Source organism: Dermacentor albipictus, chromosome 2, assembly GCF_038994185.2.
Source record: "Dermacentor albipictus isolate Rhodes 1998 colony chromosome 2, USDA_Dalb.pri_finalv2, whole genome shotgun sequence".
Lineage (NCBI taxonomy): Eukaryota > Metazoa > Arthropoda > Arachnida > Ixodida > Ixodidae > Dermacentor > Dermacentor albipictus.
Window position 1 is genome coordinate 138,196,283 of NC_091822.1, and position 20,922 is coordinate 138,217,204.

General features: G+C 46.4%; 1 protein-coding gene across 4 annotated transcripts in view; it reads left to right on the plus strand.

Moving 5' to 3' along the window:
• The first annotated feature begins 247 nt into the window (after positions 1–247).
• The window catches only part of LOC135917739 (melanopsin-A-like), a 73,533-nt gene continuing 52,858 nt past the window's right edge, over positions 248–20,922 (plus strand). The window contains exons 1-2 of one of the 4 annotated variants that reach the window (XR_011511849.1): positions 248–734; positions 4,819–4,956. The gene's annotated coding sequence lies outside the window, so the exon portion shown is untranslated. Of the gene's footprint in view, positions 735–4,818; positions 4,957–8,721; positions 8,777–20,922 lie in introns of those variants that run through there. The other 3 variants (XR_011511850.1, XM_065451313.2, XM_070533063.1) reach the window with 3 other exon arrangements.

The window sequence follows — 20,922 nt, forward strand, 5'->3', positions numbered from 1 at the left end:
GAGTGCTAAATTATCATTGCCACACATTTAAACATGCAACCTGAATTTTCCTACTCTTATCTGCTTTTACACTTTTACGTATTTCTGAGACCTAGCTTAGTTGTGTTTGTCTACATGGACAAGTCATATCGGTTCATATTAATTTCATTTCCACATGGTGTACATTGCTTCATTTTGATTTTTTCATGCTGCTTAATATTAGCTGTTTTAAAAGATTTTGCAAGAATAATGAACAGGTGCTGTTGATCTGCGCATCTTGCCATGAGAATGCATACAACACGTGCATCGTTGGATCCGTTCCTGATATGGCCGTCTTCGACTGGGAAGTGCCTGTCAGCGACACCCTCGGCACCAGATACTATGGAAGCATCACGGGAACTTCGTCCTGTCCTATAAATACAGCGGATTCAGCACCCTGCGTCAGTGGGCACGGTGGCACCGCAGAAGCCATGTCACCTGTAACTCGTCTTCTGTTCCTTGAACAGGTGCTGTCGATCTGCGCATCTTGCCATGAGAATGCATACAACACGTGCATCGTTGGATCCGTTCCTGATATGGCCGTCTTCGACTGGGAAGTGCCTGTCAGCGACAACCTCGGCACCAGATACTATGGAAGCATCACGGGAACTTCGTCCTGTCCTATAAAGGCAGCGGATTCAGCAGCCTGCGTCAGTGGGCACGGTGGCACCGCAGAAGCCATGCCACCTGTAACTCATCTTCTGTTCCTTGAACAGGTTGGTTTCTATTCGTATTATGGTTACAAGAATGATAATCGCTTCATTGTAGTGCTGCCGTGCCCGAAACTGCTTTATTTCTCATTCGCTTCTCTGTGTCTGTTGTTATCTGGTGACATTGAGACGAATCCAGGTCCGAACACAACAACGCTCTTGAAAGAATTGCTTGACGGGCAACAAGCGATCAAAACGGATTTAGCCGCCTTGAGCGAGAGAATAAAACAAGTTGAGAAGACAGTGCAGGCTGTCAGGGAACAAGCCAAAGTGATAGCTGAGTTAACTAAGACAAACAAAACCCTGAACGCGTCTGTAAAAACGCTGCATGATAGGCTGGTGTCTTTGGAAGACAGAAGCAGACGAAATAACCTCATGGTTTTTGGAATTCCGGAGGGCGAAAAAGAAACAACAGAAAACTATCTACAAAAGTGCTTACCGATTTATTTGACAAACAGCTGAACGTATCTCTGCACACAGTTGAACGAATACATAGGATCGGGAAACGGCAGAGCAAACAGCCACGACCTGTTATTCTAAAGCTGTACGATTCCAGAGAAAAGTCAAAAGTTTACAAAAACTGTAAAAAACTAAAGGGAACTGGCATATCCATTGCTGATAACTACAGCAAGGAAACAGTTACCAAATGCAAGCTTCTTTGGAATTCTGCGCAGGATGAACGAAAACAAGGACAGCGCGTGCGTCTTGACTATGATAAAATGTTCATCGATGGTGATATGCACAGTTGGGACGACGAAAAAAACCGCCGAGACAAGCTCAGGCGTAACAAGAGTACTCTATCAGCTGTAAGCGAGGACTGACCGAAACAAAGAGGGCATCATGAATTTCGTCTAGTTAACTTTAACGCTAAAAGTATCGTGAATAAGACTGCAGGCTTAGAGTACATTTTAGTGAATTATGATCCGGACGTTGTTACGATCACAGAGACATGGTTGCGTTCAGAAATTCAAGATAATGAAATAATACCTCCCGGATACAAGATAGTACGTCGGGATCGACAGTCTCGAGGAGGCGGCGTTGCAATAATAATGAAAGAAAATATTGACTTCAAAACACCAAATGGTATCCCAGAACACGAAAGTCTTTGGTGTGAAATGAATATCGGAACGTCACGAGTCCTTCTGGGTACAATTTACCGACCCCCAAACTCGCCTCTTTCATTCTTAGAGTCGATACAGAGTTACTTAGAAGCAAACAAAAAGCGCCACTGCCAACTACTCCTAATTGGGGACTTCAATTTACCTGCAATTAACTGGGATACATTCGCATCAGAATTGCGGGAACAGGCACACTGCGATTTGCTCCTTGACATTGCATTCACTTATGACCTTTCACAAATTGTTCGTCAAAGTACGCGAAACTCAGGGGAATGCCCATCTATCCTGGATCTGGTATTTCTTGACGGGCGCTTTGACCAGTTTGAAGTGTCGGTTGAGGAGGGTATCTCAGACCATAAAGTTGTCTTCGTTCAGATACCACATAACGAGACAAAGTCAAAATATAAAGAGGCAGTTACATTTGTTCCAAATTTTTCGGAAGCTGATGACACAAGTATCATTGACTACTTGTCATTTGCACTGGACAATTTTGATTCTCAAACTGATATCAACACCATGTGGCTGTCGTTCAAGGATATTATTTTCCATTGTATTAGCAAATTTCTGCCGATTCGTAAAAGAAAGAAAACTAAACGGAACCCTTGGATCAACAGGGAAATCATCCAACTAAAACGTAGAATAAGCCGCCAGAGACGGAAAGTAACCAAAGACCACGCAAAAATAACTGAGTTGTCTGCACAACTCCGTTCCATGATTACTGAAGCCAAAAGTAAATATTACAAAGAAACATTGACAGATTTCATGAGGTCGTCTCCCGATAAATTTTGGCGTCACATGTCGAAAAAGGACAACGAGTCGCATAGCATTGTAATTGATAACACTGTAGTTACTGATCCTGGAGTCATTGCTTCTTCTTAGAATGAGTTCTTCCAGTCGGTGTTTTCTGCTCCATCAGAATCCAGTACTGAATCCATACTCTCCCCATCGCTTCGCTCGGAAGAGATGTCAGACGTTGAAGTCTCGTATGATGGAATTGAAGTGCTTCTACTAAACATTGACGTCAAAAAATCGGTAGGCCCGGATCACATACCCAACGCATTTCTGCGCAGGTATGCGGAATGGGTTGCGCATTACTTAAAAATTATGTTTGACGTGTCACTTGCGGAAGGCCAAGTCCCTGATGACTGGCTTACGGCAAAGGTTATACCGGTGCACAAATCTGGAGATACAGATAGTTGAAAATTATCGTCCAATATCGCTGACCTGCGTTTGCTGCAAGCTCTTAGAACATGTTGTAGCCAAGTCAATTTACACGTACATCGAAAATGCGAACTCATTTTTTCCCAACCAACGCGGATTCCGACAGCGCCTTTCCACAACAACACAGCTTCTTGGAACAATCCATGACTTTGCCAGTGCATTAAACAATAGGAAACAGATAGATGCCATATGTCTTGATCTGTCGAAAGCATTTGACAGAGTGGTACATGCAGAATTGATTGTGAAACTGACTAATATGGGAATAAACGCGAAAATAGTAAAATGGATAACCGCGTACCTCCGGGGCAGAACCCAATACGTAGAAGTGGAACACACTAAATCAAAGCCGTTGAACGTAACGTCTGGTGTCCCTCAGGGGTCTGTGTTAGGCCCTGTACTATTTTTAGTATATATTAATGACATTTCCTCAGCAATTGACGAAGGTATCATGGTGCGACTTTTCACCGACGATTGCTTACTATACAAAGAAATCAGAAGATCAGATAGCACAGAAGATCAGAAATTACTCAGTGACGCTCTTAGGGCTATAGAAAAATGGTGTGACAAATGGAAAATGAAAATAAATGAGAGTAAAACTGTTGTATTGTGCATAACGAATAAAATAAATCATATTTTTGATTTTAATTACACGGTGAATTCTTCGGTGCTTTCCATGGTTGACGTGGTGAAATACTTAGGCATACATATATCCGCGAATTTAAGCTGGTCCAACCATGTTACAAAAATATGCCAAACTGCGGAAAGGAAGCTTTGGTTCTTACGACGGAAATTGCAGTTAGCCTTACAGTCAGTAAAACTAACAGCTTATTTAACGTACGTTCGACCCACGTTAGAATATGCCAGCATAATCTGGAACCCTTATCAGTCAGGGCTAATTGAGAGACTGGAAAGCGTTCAACGTCGAGCAGCAAGGTTTATCCTATCGCGTTATTCTCGCACAGATCCAGTCTCCGAAATGCTCGGATTGCTGCACTTGCCTACGCTCGCTGAACGCAGGCGCATAGCTAGGTTAAAGTTCATTTTTCTTCTCACTAAAAACACATTCAACATTAATAGCGAACAGTATTTGATAGCACGACAAGGTAGCACACTACGGAAAAGCAAATATAATACTTTTCAAATACCTCAGATACACATTAACGCCTACGCATTTTCCTTCTTCCCAAGAACCATTAAATAATGGAATGAGTTACCGGTGTTAACGCGAGAAAGCATCAGTGCGGAAGAATTCGAGAAAAACTTAAGGCAACATTGAAAGAAGCACGCACGTATTCGTGTTTTTTTTTCTTTTTTTTTCTTTGGGAGGGGAGAGTGTATGACCTCGTTTATTAACACTGCATTTATAGTCATATTTATCGGAGTATATGTATTATATTTCGCTTATGTATCTTCTTTGTTCACTTATGTTCTCCTATTAAAACACTATTCATGTACTGCCTTCATGTACTGTACTAATTGCCGAAATACTGCTACTAACTTGGTTTTTTTGTTTGTTTTTTTGCTATATGTATAATTGTAATACCATGTATTGTACTGATTGTCCAAGCGCTGCTTTGACCCACCCTGTAACGGCCGACAGGCCAACAGTATTCGTAAATAAATAAAAAAACATGCATGACATCTGAGTTCAATTTAAACGTTTATATAGAGGACTCCCCTCTATATTTGCTCATTGATGGAGGTTCTCTTGTATAAATAGATGCTTCTATGTTTATATTGTCACGTTGTAGTAACGGCGAACAACCGCAGTGGTACAGTGGAAATCACGGAACTAAGCGCTTATTGGGCAAACCCGTGCCCACCAAACAAATTGCTCTCATCACAAGAGGAACGGCGAGCACCCTCCTTGATCGTCAAAATCTGAAAATTAAAAATAATATTATGCATTTTTACGTGCCAGAACCGTGATCTGATTATGAGGCACGCCGTATAGTGGGAGCCTGCGGATACTTGGACCACCTGGGGTATGTAAGTTACACCTAAAACTAAGCACACGGGTGCTTTCGCATTTCGCTCAAATCAAAACGAGGCCGCCATGGCCGGGATTCGATCCCGCGACCTCGTGCTTAGCTTCCGAACACCATAGTCACGAAGCAACCACGGCGGGTCGTCGAAATCTGATCTGCGGTTCAAGTGTGTCGGCTTTTTTACGTGACTCGTCGAAGGTTATAGCCTACATAATCTCTCGTGCCCGCGTGCCTTCCAGAAAGTACCGCATAATTTGTGTTGCATATATAGTGTGGTTACTCAAGATTGTGTTTGTCTATATATGAACGAGAAAAAAGAAAACCGAGGAGGCCCGATTTTTATTAGTCATATTATAAGAAGTCAACAAACAATTACACCAAGGACAGCATAGGGGAAATTATCTGCAGTTATTGGCTGAACTACATCAATGACGGATGATTGGAAACGAAAGTGAATGAAAAACCAAGCGGCCGCCGGTGGACGTTTTCGCACTAAGCGTGTGATGCTCTTAACGGCGCTGTGGTAGCTCAACTGGTATACTGAATTTTTATACTGCGTCTTCTGCTTTTTTTAAGCAGTACACTAATAAAACTATCAAATAATGCCGCTATCTAACGCATCATATGTTTCCATTTTCTTATGCTCAATCTTTTCGTGGACCCTCAATTCTCCAATATTTCATATTACATCTTCTGGACTTCTGAAATGTGTCCTTCCGGGTGTCTTGCAGAAAGTAATACACAATTCCCATCGCGCATACAGTCACATTACACAAGGTTCGGTGGCAACAGACAGCGTATACAGCCATCGGTAACATTCGAGAAATTTTCGATACATGCGGGCGCGTCCTGCGCTGAGCAATAAAATTTGTTAGACGGCTAAAAGCAGTCAGCCGAGAAAGGTAAACGAGTACACGTGTCAAAACAAAGCAGAAAAACTTGTGCAAATTGCGATGCAAATAAACCCCACCAACAGAGTTTACGCGGTAAGCAAAGACGTCGAGTTCCTGCACTAATATTAGACATAATATTTTGCTGCGCACATTAACATTGCCACGTACCTAATCATGTAAATAGAGGATGAGCGGAAAAATATTCACCGACGGTGTATGAAACGAGTGTAAAATACGTGCCAGTCGGTATGTATTCATGGGGCCGCTGGGTGCGTGCCCCCTGGTATGTGCCCCAGGGGCCAACGGCCATCGGCCGCTCCTGAATGAACCTTTTTTGAGGTCCACTTGCGTCATCCCAAGCATCACAATAACATGACACCGGCAAGGAGACATTGGCGTAATGCAAGTTTTCTCGCAAATTAAGGTCGGAATCGACGTTGTGGGTTCTTTCGGCCCTCGAAACGCCCGTTCTTGTCAAATAACACTATCAACATAGCGTTTTTGCTCTTTAAAGGCTTTCCACGGGAGATATTGAGCTAAAAGACTTTCGCTGCTACCGAAGCAGTTCAAGAATACTATTCTAATTTTCTTTTAGCGGTTTTAACAGCAAAGTATATGTCAGAAGACTAGAAAGCTTTCCAGAGGGATTGCTGTGGTTATGAGCGACAACATGTTAACTTGCATGCGTAATCCTTGGCTCCAATAGCAGCGTGGCTGTCGCGTGCTACTGGTGATTGTAACCTCTGTCGCCGCAGACGTGGCAGCATAGAGAAAATTCCCTTTCTCTATGGTGGCAGCGTGACGTTCAAGCCTGTACGCATCCTTCTCTCATACCGACGCCAACTACAGTCGCGCGCCTCTACAACCAACGCTGTGCGCTGCACGACGTTTACAATAAGGTGGCCTGTATAACGAAGTATTTCCACGACAAGCATGTTGTTGTAAAGGCGCTCGACTGTGTGGCACTTCTTTGACTCGTACGAGTAGCAAGCATACGTCGAATCCCACATAATACGACGTGGAGCACTTGTGTGCGTTCTAAGTTCAATTCGGCCACTAGGATTTAATGACTCACGTTCCTGCGTCACGAGCGGAAGCGTGTCAGTTTGCACCCTTCTCGCCTCCTGGCAGCTAACGCTGTGAGACGCTGTGTTATCCCGCCTTTCGGGGTCGGCTCTCATTCCCCGTTCTTTTACTCGTAGTAGAATGCTACGAAGACGCTGTGAAAGAGATGTACCGCCCTGGGGTTCGTTGCAGTTTGTACCGTAAGTTTGTGAAGCAAAAAAACTAGCCGACGATTATGATACTCCCTAATGCGAAACATATACGTGTTTTCATTTCGCCATATATTGAATTACTCGCACAATCTGTCGTCTTCTGAGGCAAACGGCAAACGCAGCAAAGTGTGGCGCAACTACCTCGCCAATCGGGATATCGCGACAGGCGCCACGTGGGTGACGAGTGGGTGCGACTCACAGCAGCCTCCGCAGACAGACCTCCGCTGATGCAGTGCGTTGTTTCCTTATGTGGTATCGGCGGATGCGTTCTCCGCGTGTCATCGGTGAACAGACAATGTGGGTAACAGCGGCCCCCTGTGGTAGCGGTAGTCGCCGTATAGCCTGTCTTGTGCGGCACTTTCATCACACGCTTTCCCCATACCCTCTTTCTCTGCTTTTCGCCTCATAGTTCCGCTAAACTCTCCTCCTCCGCTTTCCTCCTCACGCTCTCTTCGCTATTGCCGTCTTTCACGCCCTGCCGCGCTACGCGTTCGCTCCTTCATCCTCTGCTGTGCTCGTTCGCTCGGTTAGGTCGATGCCGACGCCAAACGCCCAAAAGCGGCGCCCTCAAATTATGGATAGAAAAGAGGAGACGTAAGTCTCCCTTCTCGTTTTTTGAGCTGCTTCGCCGATCACACATGTGTCAGTAATTTCCCGTTCTCTGTTCGATTCAGTTATTTCAGCTTTGCAATGCTTCGTCGTTCCTATCGTCCTTGAAGCGCGAGGAAGTAAAATATACCCTAATATCAACACTGATGCACTAATAAGACGGAGAACCGGTGACGAGAAATCAGAGCGTTCGTCTTCGTAGCCTAAGCTCCGGAACCGTTACAGCTGCGGAGGCATAGACATGCAATTTACATGGGACACAAAACTCTTGCTTATGAACGGCTCCATTATTAATGTTAGAACTACTAGACCACATCAAAGGAGCGTCGGAAGTGTACAGTACTCACTAATTGAAACGCAATACTCGGAACGTGGGGCTACCATCGTCGTTTCTTTTTTTTTTAGTGCCAAAGGTGAGCTCTACGTAACCGCCGAGGGCTCATATGCAGTCAGTATGCGTCACAAATATTCCCACCGTCACCGTATACCACGATGCATCAGCTCGGTATCCTGAGTTCTTACAATCGGTGCAAAGGGCGCCGGCGACCATGCGCTCGGATTATCGCGTTTCATTTGCTGAACACTGTACGTACTGTTGCCTGCAGGCGCCGCATATGCAGTCTTTCCGCCGCTCCATCGGGTGAGGCCCCGATGACAAACGATTGAAGTTAATGGCATAGCCAGCTTCAGTCATGATCGGTGAGTGTTCGTGCACTCAAAAAACGCAACATGCTTTATGAGATTTGTTTCGCTTGGTATTTCGGCAACGCGAAACAGAGACAGAAAACGACGGAGTATACAAAATCAGCGTAGCTGGCCGCAGCGCCTGCTGAGCCCGGCCCGGCCGCCACATGCCATCCCATTCGTGCCGCCGCCAGCGCATGGAGCCGCCATGGGTCCAAGCTCATCCCGCTCCCTGTGCTTACTGAATGGGACGAAAAGGTATATGTATGCATATATTTATGTACTATAGTTATCAAATTTGGAAGTTCTTTGGAAGGAAACTCCCCAATTTGTGGTGTTTTGCTTTACGGCTTTGCATAACCTAACCGTTCTCTCTACGGAGTTCTCCAGGTGCCTTATCGCCAGCCGCGTCGATGCTTAACTGCCAGGATGGTGAATGAGGTAAGCCCATTCGAAAGACTGGGAGATCTAAAAGCATGAAAGTGACGTACTATTCCGCGGTGGCTGAAAGCCAAAGAAAGCGAGACGGCAGAAAGCTATGGCAAGTTATAATAGCACACGAAAAAAAGAGAGAGACATACGTCGCTCGTACAGAAGATCAAGATAAAAGAAATATCAAAGCGCCTTTCCTTTGCGACTTTTTTACAGGGAGTGCGTAAGTGCGCCCACTCGTAAAAGTGCCCGGCCATTGCCCTCTGTTGCCGAACTGCACTTTCCCTGGGCGCCCTAACCTGGAGGTCAGTGTACCGCGCTGCATTAGCGGATACGAGGTTAACCTTGTCGCCTACCAACATGGAGCAGACTCTCCCCCGGTCAAAGCCCCGCTGTTACAGCTGCTGGGCGCGAGGTTAGCCTTTCAAGCAAGAAGTAATGTAACTCGTCTGTGAGAAAATAAAAGATCACCTTACTCATTCATACGGGGCGAGACCGCATTCCGAACCCAGGCAACGCGCACTCACCTAGTGAGCTGAAGGGCCATCTCACGGATATCGAGTGGATGTCGGTGACGCAATACAGCGCAACACATATTTCCAACCCAAAATCGAGAAGCAGAATAGCGGAGGCAAAATACAGTTTTTCATGACAGTACGAGTATGTGAGCTCTCTTGTTTGGCAAGAATATTCGCCGTGGCAGGAGAAATGAATGAGAGAATGCCCACAGACGCAGATAGAGGGAGATGTCTTGCTGCACCTTTATGAAATTATACAGGTAGCCAATATAGAAGTCTCTACGCATCCCCTAAATGTCATGCTAATTGTTCTTTATCCATGAAGCATTCCCCATCGGCTTTCCCCGGTATATGATGCCTTCATTTAGAGAACCAAACTGATATCGCGCTGCCAGGTTACTATATTAAATGCAAAGCTAGTTTTTTTTGCGAATATCACCATGTTTTTGAGATTGTGAGAGATGTGCGGAACAAGTCATAGAGCAGGAGACGAGTGTCACCGTTGCTCGGTTTCTTACAGCACCATCCGCCAGGTGGCTCTGGCTTCCAAAGAAATCTGCAGCAAAGAACTAGGAAGCTTACCAGCAAGTATGTGGCCTGCAGTGTGGGCAACGCAGCAACAAAGAACGTCAAGCGGGAACTGAGACAGGCTGAAATAATCTCATGGGTGGCGGCAATAGAAAAGAAATCTGCCTATAATAACTACTTAAAAGGAAACAACGAAATCGGGAAAGGAACAATTTATGATAACTGAAAGGGAAGCTCATAACTTTTCGAAGAGAGATCGAGAAGCTTTGGAACACGCAACGATAAAGCGAGATATAAGAAGGAAGAATAAGCATGTGCTTGCTGCGGAAACGATGAAGCATGTTTTATTAGAATGTGAAGACATCAGCCCAGCGGTCGATTTAGGCACCACTGGCCTCCTTGAAGCCCTTGGGTTCAGCGAGAGCAGGGGAAAAGCAAACATGTCCGAAATACAGATTAGTACGAGCTGATTGGAAGATTGGTGGAAGAAATGTAGGGAAACGACAAAAGTCGGAGACGTACAAAAGCAATGTTCGCAATAGGGGGTTAGAAAATTTGGCTGTTGGAGTTCATGGCATACTTTTCCGTTCTTTTCTTGTTTAACCTAGGTAGGACATTAGGCAGTATAATAGCAAGAGCTTGGTGGCGCAACCCACCACCCCGTTCCGAAGGGGACGCTCATAACATCCACCCATCCAGCAATACATGCGCAGCAGCGCTGGTGGCGGCCGTGCGGGGGAAAGTAAGCAATGGCCCTGAAAGCCCGCTTTCGCGCATCCGTGGCTGCACGATAATGATGAAGTAAACACTGTTTGCGGATAGAAAAGATTACCATTGCACTATACGCACGTATGCACATGCTGCCTCTGAAGCCATCATGCGTTGAAAGCATCCGTCGTCGTCGCTAGTAACCAGCAAACGCGCTTAAACAAAGGTCGGTATAATCTGTGTGCGCCCACGCTTGTGCGTGCGCGTGCGTGCGTGTTCGTGCGTGTGCATGTGCGTGCGTGCGTGCGTGCGTGCGTGCGTGCGCGCGCGCGTGTGTGTGTGTGTGTGTGTGTGTGTGTGTGTGTGTGTGTGTGTGTGTGTGTGTGTGTGTGTGTGTGTGTGTGTGTGTGTGTGTGTGTGTGTGTGTGTGTGTGTGTGTGTGTGTGTGTGTCAAACAAAGGGGCTCACTGTATATAGATTCCAGCTGCTTGGATCTGCTGCAAGTATTAAATATTCGTACATATAAAGTTTCTGGAGCTCCTGTTGTTACACTTATGCGTATAGGAAGCATTGTACCACTAGACTATGCGCCCGACGCGATCTCACTGCATGATAGTTCCCGGATAGGCTGATGGTTGTCCCACAGCGATAATTGCAGTTATAGAAGAAGAAAAAACTTTAGTAAAGAATAGTCCGGCAGTTCTTGATGTGGTGGCCTCAGGTGACGGCTCGAAGTTCTTGGACTCGAGCGGCATCTTCGGCTTGCCGGACGGCCCAGAGCTGGTCTGCCAGCTCTGAACTTCTGATAGCCGCCTCCCAGCGGCGGCGACGCCTACGGAGAAGGTCCCCGGCGGCTCCCGCATCCGGGGCGGCGTCGGGAAGAACGGAGCTCGAGCCTTCTACTCTGGCAACAGCCGCGATTACAGACGCGTCGCCAACGGAGCTGCTTTGATTACCGTTGTTGCCAGTACACTCCCAGAGCATGTGTCGCAGCGTTGCTCTGCGTCCGCATGTTTTACACGCGTCTGTTGGGTACAAACGCGGATAGCAGTGGTGTAAGATAGCGGGGCTAGGGTAGGTGTGTGTCTGGAGCAAGCGTAACGTCACGGCCTCGTTCCTGTTCAGTTTATCGTGTGGTGGCGGGAATCTGCGTCTTTCGAGTCTGTAGTGTTGGGTGAGGTCTCTGAACGTGGTTAGGCGATCGCCCCACGCCCAGTGTGTTTCTTGTTGCTGTGTTTCTGTTGTAGTGTCCCGATCCGGCAGATCCGATGCCCCGCTCTCGGGGGCGGAGGCGGCCACATAATCAGCGGCGGCTCGGCGTGTGAGACCTCGAGCCGTGGCGTGGGCCGCCTCGTTTCCCGCTAGCGGAACATCGGTGTGTGCCGGGGTCCAGAGGAGGAAGACCGTAGAATTTTGGGGTTGCGAGGGCGATGACGAGTCGCCGTCGTCAGAAATTTGGAGTATGCGGGCCGCTTCCCGCGAGACACGACCGCGCGCGAAGCCGCGGATTGCCGCCTGCGAGTCGCTGATCACGATCGCAGCGTTCGGCACCGCGACGTGCGCTAGGGCTATCGCGGCTTCTTCGGCCGCTTCCGTGTGTCCCGTGGTCACCGTGGCGCTCGCGAGGCACCTACCCGAGCGGTCTACAACCGCTATCGCGTGCGCGCTTCTCCCTCCTCCATATCGCGCCGCGTCTACGTACACCGCCTCGTTGCTGTTACCAAACTTCTTCTCAAGGTCGCTTGCTCGTTTGTTGCGTCTCCCGGCGTGGTGCGTCGGGTGCATGTTCTTGGGAAGCGGCGGGATGATCAGGCGGTCGCGAACAGAGGCGGGAACCGCCATCTTTTCTCCATGCTGAGTGTGGTACGCGATGCTGAGCGACTCGAGGATGCATCGACCTGCCTTTCACCTGGATAATCGTTCGTATTGCGCAATATCGTGCGCCTCGATTAACTCGTTGAGAGAGTTGTGAACTCCGAGCTCTAGAAACTTGTCGGTGCTCGCGTTGAGTGGAACGCCGACCGCCCTCTTGAAAGCCTTTCGGATCATGCATTCGACTTTGTTTTTTTCGGACCCGATCCACCTCAGGTAGGGGGCAACATACATTATGCGGCTTATCGCGTACGCCTGCACGAGACGGATCGCGCACTCTTCACGCATACCATTGCGTCTGTTCGTGATGCGACGCAAGAGTCGGATGGTGTCATCTACCGAACGACGAAGTATTCGCACCGTCTCTCCGTTATGGCCGTTTGCCTGCAGGTGTAACCCTAGGATTCTAATTTTCTCTACGTGCGGTACGGGAGTACCATCTGCCAATTATACCTTTTATTATATGCCAAACGTGACACACGCTGCTCGGTAATCTCGATAGCACGACGTGTAGTCCCCAAATCCATCTCGGAGGCGTTGGTCAATGAAATGGGTGTGAGTCACAATATTCTTTAGAACAAGGCACTCATGCAATTACATCTCACTGCTTTCAACGCTCTTATAGCGTCTGCTTTGGGCCGAACGTTCGTGAGGCTGGACGCAACATAATAAGCACTGTCGGCGCATCACAATACGCAGCGTCTGTGCAGCGTTAGAACCAATCAACGTTGCTTCAGTACTATTTTTACCGTGTTCATTCCTCCTCCTCCAACAAAATGGTGGCCCTCCAACACTTTTTCACCTAAGCTGTCCACTCCGGCGACGCTTTTCCTCACTGAGAACTCGCTCACCTTCCTCTCCCGAACGCCCAGATGGGAGAGCGTATTTGGCGACGTATGGCATTCTCCATTCGCAAAGCAATGCCACTCCTCCTGCAGAACGGGTCCACATTGAAATTCAAAAATATCGCCAACTATGCATTGTGAGAGTCCAAAAGCAAAGGATATTGAGGGCCCATGTGTCTCTCTCCGACGCGGTCTCAGCGGCGCAAACGCAGAACTCACGAGGCTGTCAGCAGTCGCCGCTTTCTGTCACCACCACAGATCGCTCTGAATATACGGTCTTCGCGCCCGCTCCAGATGCAGGGGCCAGCGGAGTGCGGTTGATCACTTTTCATAATGGTTCAACGCACATGAATAAGACGCTAAGGAGCGATAATGGATCATAATGATCAGACCGTCATCAGCGTGCCTAACACTGCCACCTACAGTAGTTTACTTGCGTCATCAATTCACCTTACGCTGCCGTCGGCAGCAGTTCGTGTTTCCGCAACGCTGTCATTTGTGCTGGACGGATCAAATTTCATAACATTGATAATGACACCAGGCTGTGTGGAGATGAGCAGGTGGCACAATGCTTAGGCTTTTTAGACAACTCCCAGAGTAGTTTCTTCGTAATTTGTTTCACGCCCTCGCAAGCGCACAGCCGCCTAGGTTTGTAGCAACTAACTTGTGGTTGGCAGCTATGACTTCTTTCGATACACCTGCGCTGTGCGCTGACATTGCTTCCGCACCTTGTTGCAGCTAGGCCACTAGCAAAGTGAGAAACGCACATTTATGGTTCTCTTTAACAGTGAGCCCAACTCTACATTACATGATCCAGTAACAAACACTGATATGAGAAGTGGATGTCTGCATTGAAGATACTATACACACGCCATTGCTGCTAATCAAGAGAGAGAAAAGGATGCATAGTAAGGCGGGGAGGTTAACCAGATGTAGTTCCAGTTGGCTACCATGCACGGGGGATGGAGTAGGGGGAGAAAAAGAGAAGAACAGTGGAAGGGGGAGGTAGAGATAGAGAGAGAGAAAGAGAGACTAGCACATACAAAGCGCGTACACTTGCACTATTGAGCGGTATGGAGCGGCGTTCCTAAAGGCTATCGCCATTTCCGTTGGCCGCATGACCCTTAGTAACGCAAGTAGCGCCTTCAGCGCAGATGTTCTTTTGGAACACTGATCTAAAGTTCTTTGTTCTGATAGTGGACGATTGCCCACTCTGCACATCGCTTGTCTCTGTGTACTATATCACGGGTATAAACAGATATTGTGTGTGGGTGTCTCATCGTTGCGGCGTGTGTCGCACGTGGGGCTCCCATTAAGGAAAGCATATGAGTTCGTAAATGCAACGCCTAGCCACACAGGGTAAACCATGGTCTGTTCACGTCGTGGTAACCCAGGCAGTCGATGTATCCGTATATCCCGGGACAACGAATGAAAATACCACATGGTGAAAACGTTCGAGTCCCACATTCACTGGACATTCACGGGACATCAGTCGCAGCCCAGGCGCATCGTCTGTTCGCGAAAGCGCAATCAAAACACGTTGACCACTTTCACGTGCAGGTCGGGCGCCTTCGCCGGCACCGATATTCTCGCTGATGGTGCGATGTCCTGGAAGTTATTGAAAGATTATGTTCTTTCTCTTGTCATGGCCGCGATGTTGAATCTGTTGAATTTCTGAGGCCCATCGTTCATTGGGTCTGTGGCGCATTGGGCTTTGTATTGACTGAAGGGCTGCCTTGGAGTCACTAAAGGCTGTCCATTGTTACGGTGGTTCCTTATAATTGAAATAAAGTTCAACTTGGAGTGCCGCAAGATCAGAGCCCATCGATGCGGTCACACCTGAAATTTTTTATTTGAATTATTCAGATTTTGCCGGGTTGATGATTGCAGCAGCTTAGCTGCTGCAATCATCAACCCGAACCATCTTGGTAGACATGTTTCCGGAATCTGTGCACTCGGTGAACGTGCTCCATGTTGCTTTCTTCAAAGCTTGCAATGGCGTTCGAGCTTTCGTTTTGATGCCCGGAATTGTTAGTTGCACTGGTGGCCGGTGCAGACACCATTCGCTTAGGAAGTGAATGCTGAAGGAGCCTGAAGTGAGGCATTAAAGGAATGATGTGCTTAAGGTTACTGATGCTCTTGACAAATGCATGGACGATTTGTTTAGTTTGACTTCGACAAAATGGACGACACAGAAGATCTCGACGCTGTCATAATATATCTCATGCAGGCAAGTAACATCTTGACTCTACGCAAGAAGACTATCATTTGGGACAAATTTCGATGTGTCGCAGCATGTCCTCTGCTGAAATTAGGACACCGCAAACCGCTCTTGAGCGTCTACGCCAAGCAGCGTATAGTTGCCCCAGATATACTACGACAAACTCCAGCGCATAAATCCAAAGGTGAAGCCAGCTGTCTTCGATTTTGTAGCCAGTGAAATCTGGCTCCTCTACTATGCAGGCGTCCTTCCCAACCACGATCACAATAAAGGTCCTTCGTATCAGATTTCTCAATTGTCTTACCATCACCTTCTGCGGAATGGCCGCCAACAAGTGTGCGACTATGAAAATACCAGAGGACAACACTTTGTTCCAGGAATGCTGACACAATGATTAGGAGCTTCTTAAAGAGATCTTGAATTCCATGTACTACTCGTATTACTGAAAGGGGAACGAGTTTGATATATTCAGCCAGCTGGGCAAGACAACCTTTCAACCGGTGGGCATGTCAGAGCTGCACAGGGACCACCGCCTCGTTCTAATTGTAACACTGAAACGCCTAGGTATAGCGCAGCATAGTAAGGTCGAGGACTGGCCATTTATGTGTCAGACCAAACTCGTGAAGAATCCGTTCTTTGGGCTTGTTCCCATAGTGTATCTGCGGTGTATTGTATGGCTGATACTGCATGTGTGTTTGTGTGTCAGCAGATCAAGTGCAAACAAGGGGACTTCAGAATATTAAAATATATGGCTACATATACCGCTACTCACCCTTCTCAACTTGGCATTCGGTATGGTAACGTCAAGTAGCGCATCTCTGCATAAACTTGCCTGGCAAACTAATAGCACAATATTGCCAATACCCTAATATATGACGTTTAAATGCAGCAAGCGTGTAATTACTTCAAGTGTTGTAACTTGAACAAACCTGTTTAGATTAAAAAAATCCCTTGCCATTCTCCCAAATCTTACCCAGATACAACACTGCGTAGGATCTGTGTAATTAACATATACTCGCCATTTGTTAGCATGTGTTGTGCAGGCAAAGTACTTGCGTCTGCATAACTTTCCGCACTGTGGTAAACCCATGAACTTTATTTGTTTGCATTATTTAACGTGTCCATATGAATTGCTGCTATTATTTGTTTAGGTTTGCCTTATATCCCTCTTGCCGTTGTTTCTGTTAACTGAACATGTCGAACTCCTTCCGTAGCACCGATATAGGGCTGCAGTATGCATATGATGATTAAAATAAGTAAATTGAATAATGTATCTTTCCCGGTCTTCACAAGTTGTCCTTTGTCCCGAAACACCTGTTTTCATAAGGGGCAGGTTCTTCGGTATGGTAGAAGCTTTTACTTTAACTTTAACAGATGGAATGAACCCGCGTGGAGTACATATACCCCTAGCTATATATGCATACCTAACCGAAACCAGTCATATAATCCTGTCTTAAGGGAAGCAACTGAAGGGAGTCGGCAAACGACCGCTGTCAAAATTCAGAGCAGCAAAATTTATGTTGTTCTCACTTTCCGCGAAACGAGATCGTTTTCCTGCACAATTTTTCGTCTTAGTGATCTTTGCGACGTGTCTTTCTCGTAGAAAACTGGAATGCATTTTCGCTAGCAGATCATTTCTCTTAGTTCGACTTCAAAAAAATTACACCCTAGCTTCATGTAGTCCACACTGGCAATAAGTATACGACGCGAAAATAGTTCCAGAGTCTTCCTGCAACTGTCACTCGCTATCAGGCCTAATTTCAAGGAAGCACTGCGTGCCGAGTGCAATAACCTGCGCTCTCCCTTCCAGGAAAGATGCGCTCATATGGAGCCGCGAACGAAGTTAATTACTCCCCAGGTGCCGTATGCTAAATCGTTTTGTGTGAAAGCTTCAGTGACGGGGAACACAGGAAGTACCAGCGCTTGTCGCAACAACGGACTATTTACATGAAGGGGAGATTGAAAGAGCTATTGTCGCTTTCGCGGGTACGTAGTACACGTAGGCTTTGGAAATTAACAAAAGCGGCCGTAATCCCTTGGGAAGCATCTCAAAATGTGCAATCATCGACCGGTGGCACTTACCCGCATTTGAGTAATCCTGGCGAAGTCTAACTCACCACGTCACAGCAGACAGCTTGACAAGGCTTTGTTAAGCCACAAGCTTTCGCCGCGGATAACTGTGAAAATGACGTCAAATAACCTGTCCTTGACATAAGAAGGCCTTAATTTCCATCCGTGACCCACGCTAACTTTTTTATCGGTGACACGTGCTGCCCTCCTAAGCTTCGACGTAGGCGCGAGAGACGTGCTTAGAAACTGCTACCAGTAATACGAGTTAGGGGCACTAAAGCAGCCCCCGAGTGATAGCAGTTAGCGGCATCTCCGCAGGAACCAACTACCTGCGGTAAGATATCCCACATAACAAGCGCGTAAGAGAAGGCGAGCACGTGAAACACCTTGCTACAACACAAAATACACTTAGCCATTTGTCTACGCGTCGGTAGGCTGTCTAGGCGAATACCAGCCCTAACAACAACGCGTATCAGGATTAGAAGCGCTATAGGGAGCTTCGAAGACCGCTATACAACATTTTTTCAGTTCAATTCAATTTTATTTCCCAGAAGCACATGGACGGCTTCCTGGCTAAAAGCTGCTAGAGCAGATTGACAATAGGCGCAGGAAGCCGTTACAAGGTATAGCGAACAAGACACGTAAAACAGGTATAATCGCAAGCAATGGAATCAAACACGATTTCAATTTGAGAAATCAGTTTTACAAGATACGCCAAAGATCAGCAAATTAAGTAGTGAAAGAAAAGAAACAAAGTTGAGAACAGGTAACGAAAGACACAAAGTTGAAGTTCATTCTCAGAAGTCACAATATACAAGAAGTCACAACATACCAGCCCAGTTCCCATCTTGTCGACCCGATCTGTTTCTTACGTAAACCAACACACGAAAGCGGTGGACCTAATAGAGGGGAGTCTTCACTTCAGTTTGCAACTAATTAAACGCAACAATAACGTGGTCAGGGTGGCAACGATGCGACTCGAGGTGGAATGAATGTATGATTTGTGAAGTAATTGTCAGTCAAATTTGCATTTTTCCATTAGTTCGGCCAAGAAAAAGCGCAGTTCTCGTGTCAGTGAGAACCGGATGTCGCACTTTAAGCGCCGGCCTATGTCAAGGGCTGTTCACATGAAAGATGAGCTAGAGTTTATAAAGGGGAAATCAGACATTCACCCGATCATAGTAACTGCTACAATGGAAACCCATACGGGTTCTTTGAAAGAAAAGCTTCGCAGTTGAAGAAAAATATGCCGTGGTCCGGGACTCGAACCTGGGACCACCGCCTTTCCGGGGCAGCCGCTCTAGCATCTGAGCTAGACAGGTGGCTAGTAGATGACAGGGCGAAGTCGAATTTGTCTGCAACTCGAAGCAAAGGCAAGCGTTTGACGCAATAGTTCTGAGGAAACCCGCAAGTTGGAGAGAAGTAATTAATAAATTGAAAATCACACATCCACCCAATCGTATCAATTGCTACAATGGAAACCCATGCGGGTTCCTTGAATGAAAAGCCTCGCAGTTGAAGAAAAGCTCGTCCTGGTCCGCCACGAATGTTTTTCAATCACTTTTAATGCAATCGACTCTATGCATACGGAAACTTCCATGTCCAGACCGTAGCTGCCTATTCACGAATAACCACGCAATGCCGAGCATTTATTTATTGCTTATACTCTAGAAACATCCTCGTCAATCTTGGCTGCAAAAAAGAATGTACATCCTGTCTTTATATACTTCCTTTCACATGTATTGTGCTTTCCTCAAAATTATACGAGCCGATAGACGATCGGGTTGTCTTGCGCGTAAGTCTTAGGCATAAAAAATAGCATTTGTGAGCGGCCCAAACAATAGAAATAAAATATTCTCACTCTTAGTTTATCTTCATTTCTGCCGGTGAACATTGTTCACCAGAAAAAGTTACCGAGCTCTCACTTTACTAAGAGCTCGCATTACGCTCGAAGAGTGCTGCTACATGGTCATAAAATCCTACTACAATACTGCTAAGGTATGCTGCGCCTTTGTGCGTGGGGTAGATTTGCACTTATATCTTCTCTCTCTCCTTCCCCACCACATCACTTCCACGCGTATAGGGTAGCAAACTAGGTAAAATCTAGTTATCCTTCAAGACATGCCTTATTCTATTCCCGTGTTTCATTAAAACGTGCAGTTAAAAACTGTTAACACTGTATTCTATAAAAATGCACCTAAAATTCCTAACGCGAAAATACTTGCTAACATCTGTATACTAGCAAGTCAAATAAAAAGCAAGGAACTCTCAAGGAACAAAAGCGCAGCCCTTCCACTCTGTGAAGGGGGATAACAAGCGAGAGCTGTATATAACTGTAAATAAAATAAAATAAAACAACAAAACGATATAGCACGAATATGCATGTTGGTATGTTTATTTGCATTTGCGTTATCTCGTGACCACAGTAATTATGGCTTTATGGCCACTATGACAAAGGACCATGGGCTCTGCGACCACACTGAAGACGTTCTTAGCAAACGTTAGGTCTATACACGACCGACGGTGCGTCGTAGGGGCAGCGCCTAGACTGAGCTTCCCTTCTCTTGGCACCCATTGTGTAACTCTAATGGTCCACCAGCTATCTAGCCTACTCATTACAAGGCCTGGCCAGCTCCGTTTTTTTTCTCTAAATGTAAATTAGAATATCGGCTCTCTGATCCAACGTCACGCCTAACATTCTTCGTTCTATCACTCTTTGCGCGGTTCTGAACTTGCCTTCGAGCTTCTTTTTCTGCCGCATATGTTAGCACTGGTAGAATGCATAAATTTTACACCTTTCTTTTCAACGATAATGATAAGCTTCCAGTCAGGATGTTATAGTGTCTGCCGTATGCGCTTCAACTCATTTTTATTCTTCTAGAAATTTATTTCTCATGATGAGCGTCCCCTGTAAGTACTTCACCTAGATAAACATACTCCTTCACAGACTCTAGAGGCTGACTGGCGGTCCTGAATTCTTGTTTCTTTGCCGAGCTGTTGATCATTATCATTGCTTTCTGCATAATAATATACTACCCCACTTTACGCTGTCTAAATAATTATTTTACATAGTGTTACACGTATTTTCACCTCTACATAAAGTATTCATTCCGTTGTGAATGGCCCTATTCTTGGCCAATTCTCTCCAGCCTATGCAGGCAGCTTGCGTTCAAGGGAAGAAGTCACGCTGTTCTGATTCTGCACGGAAAG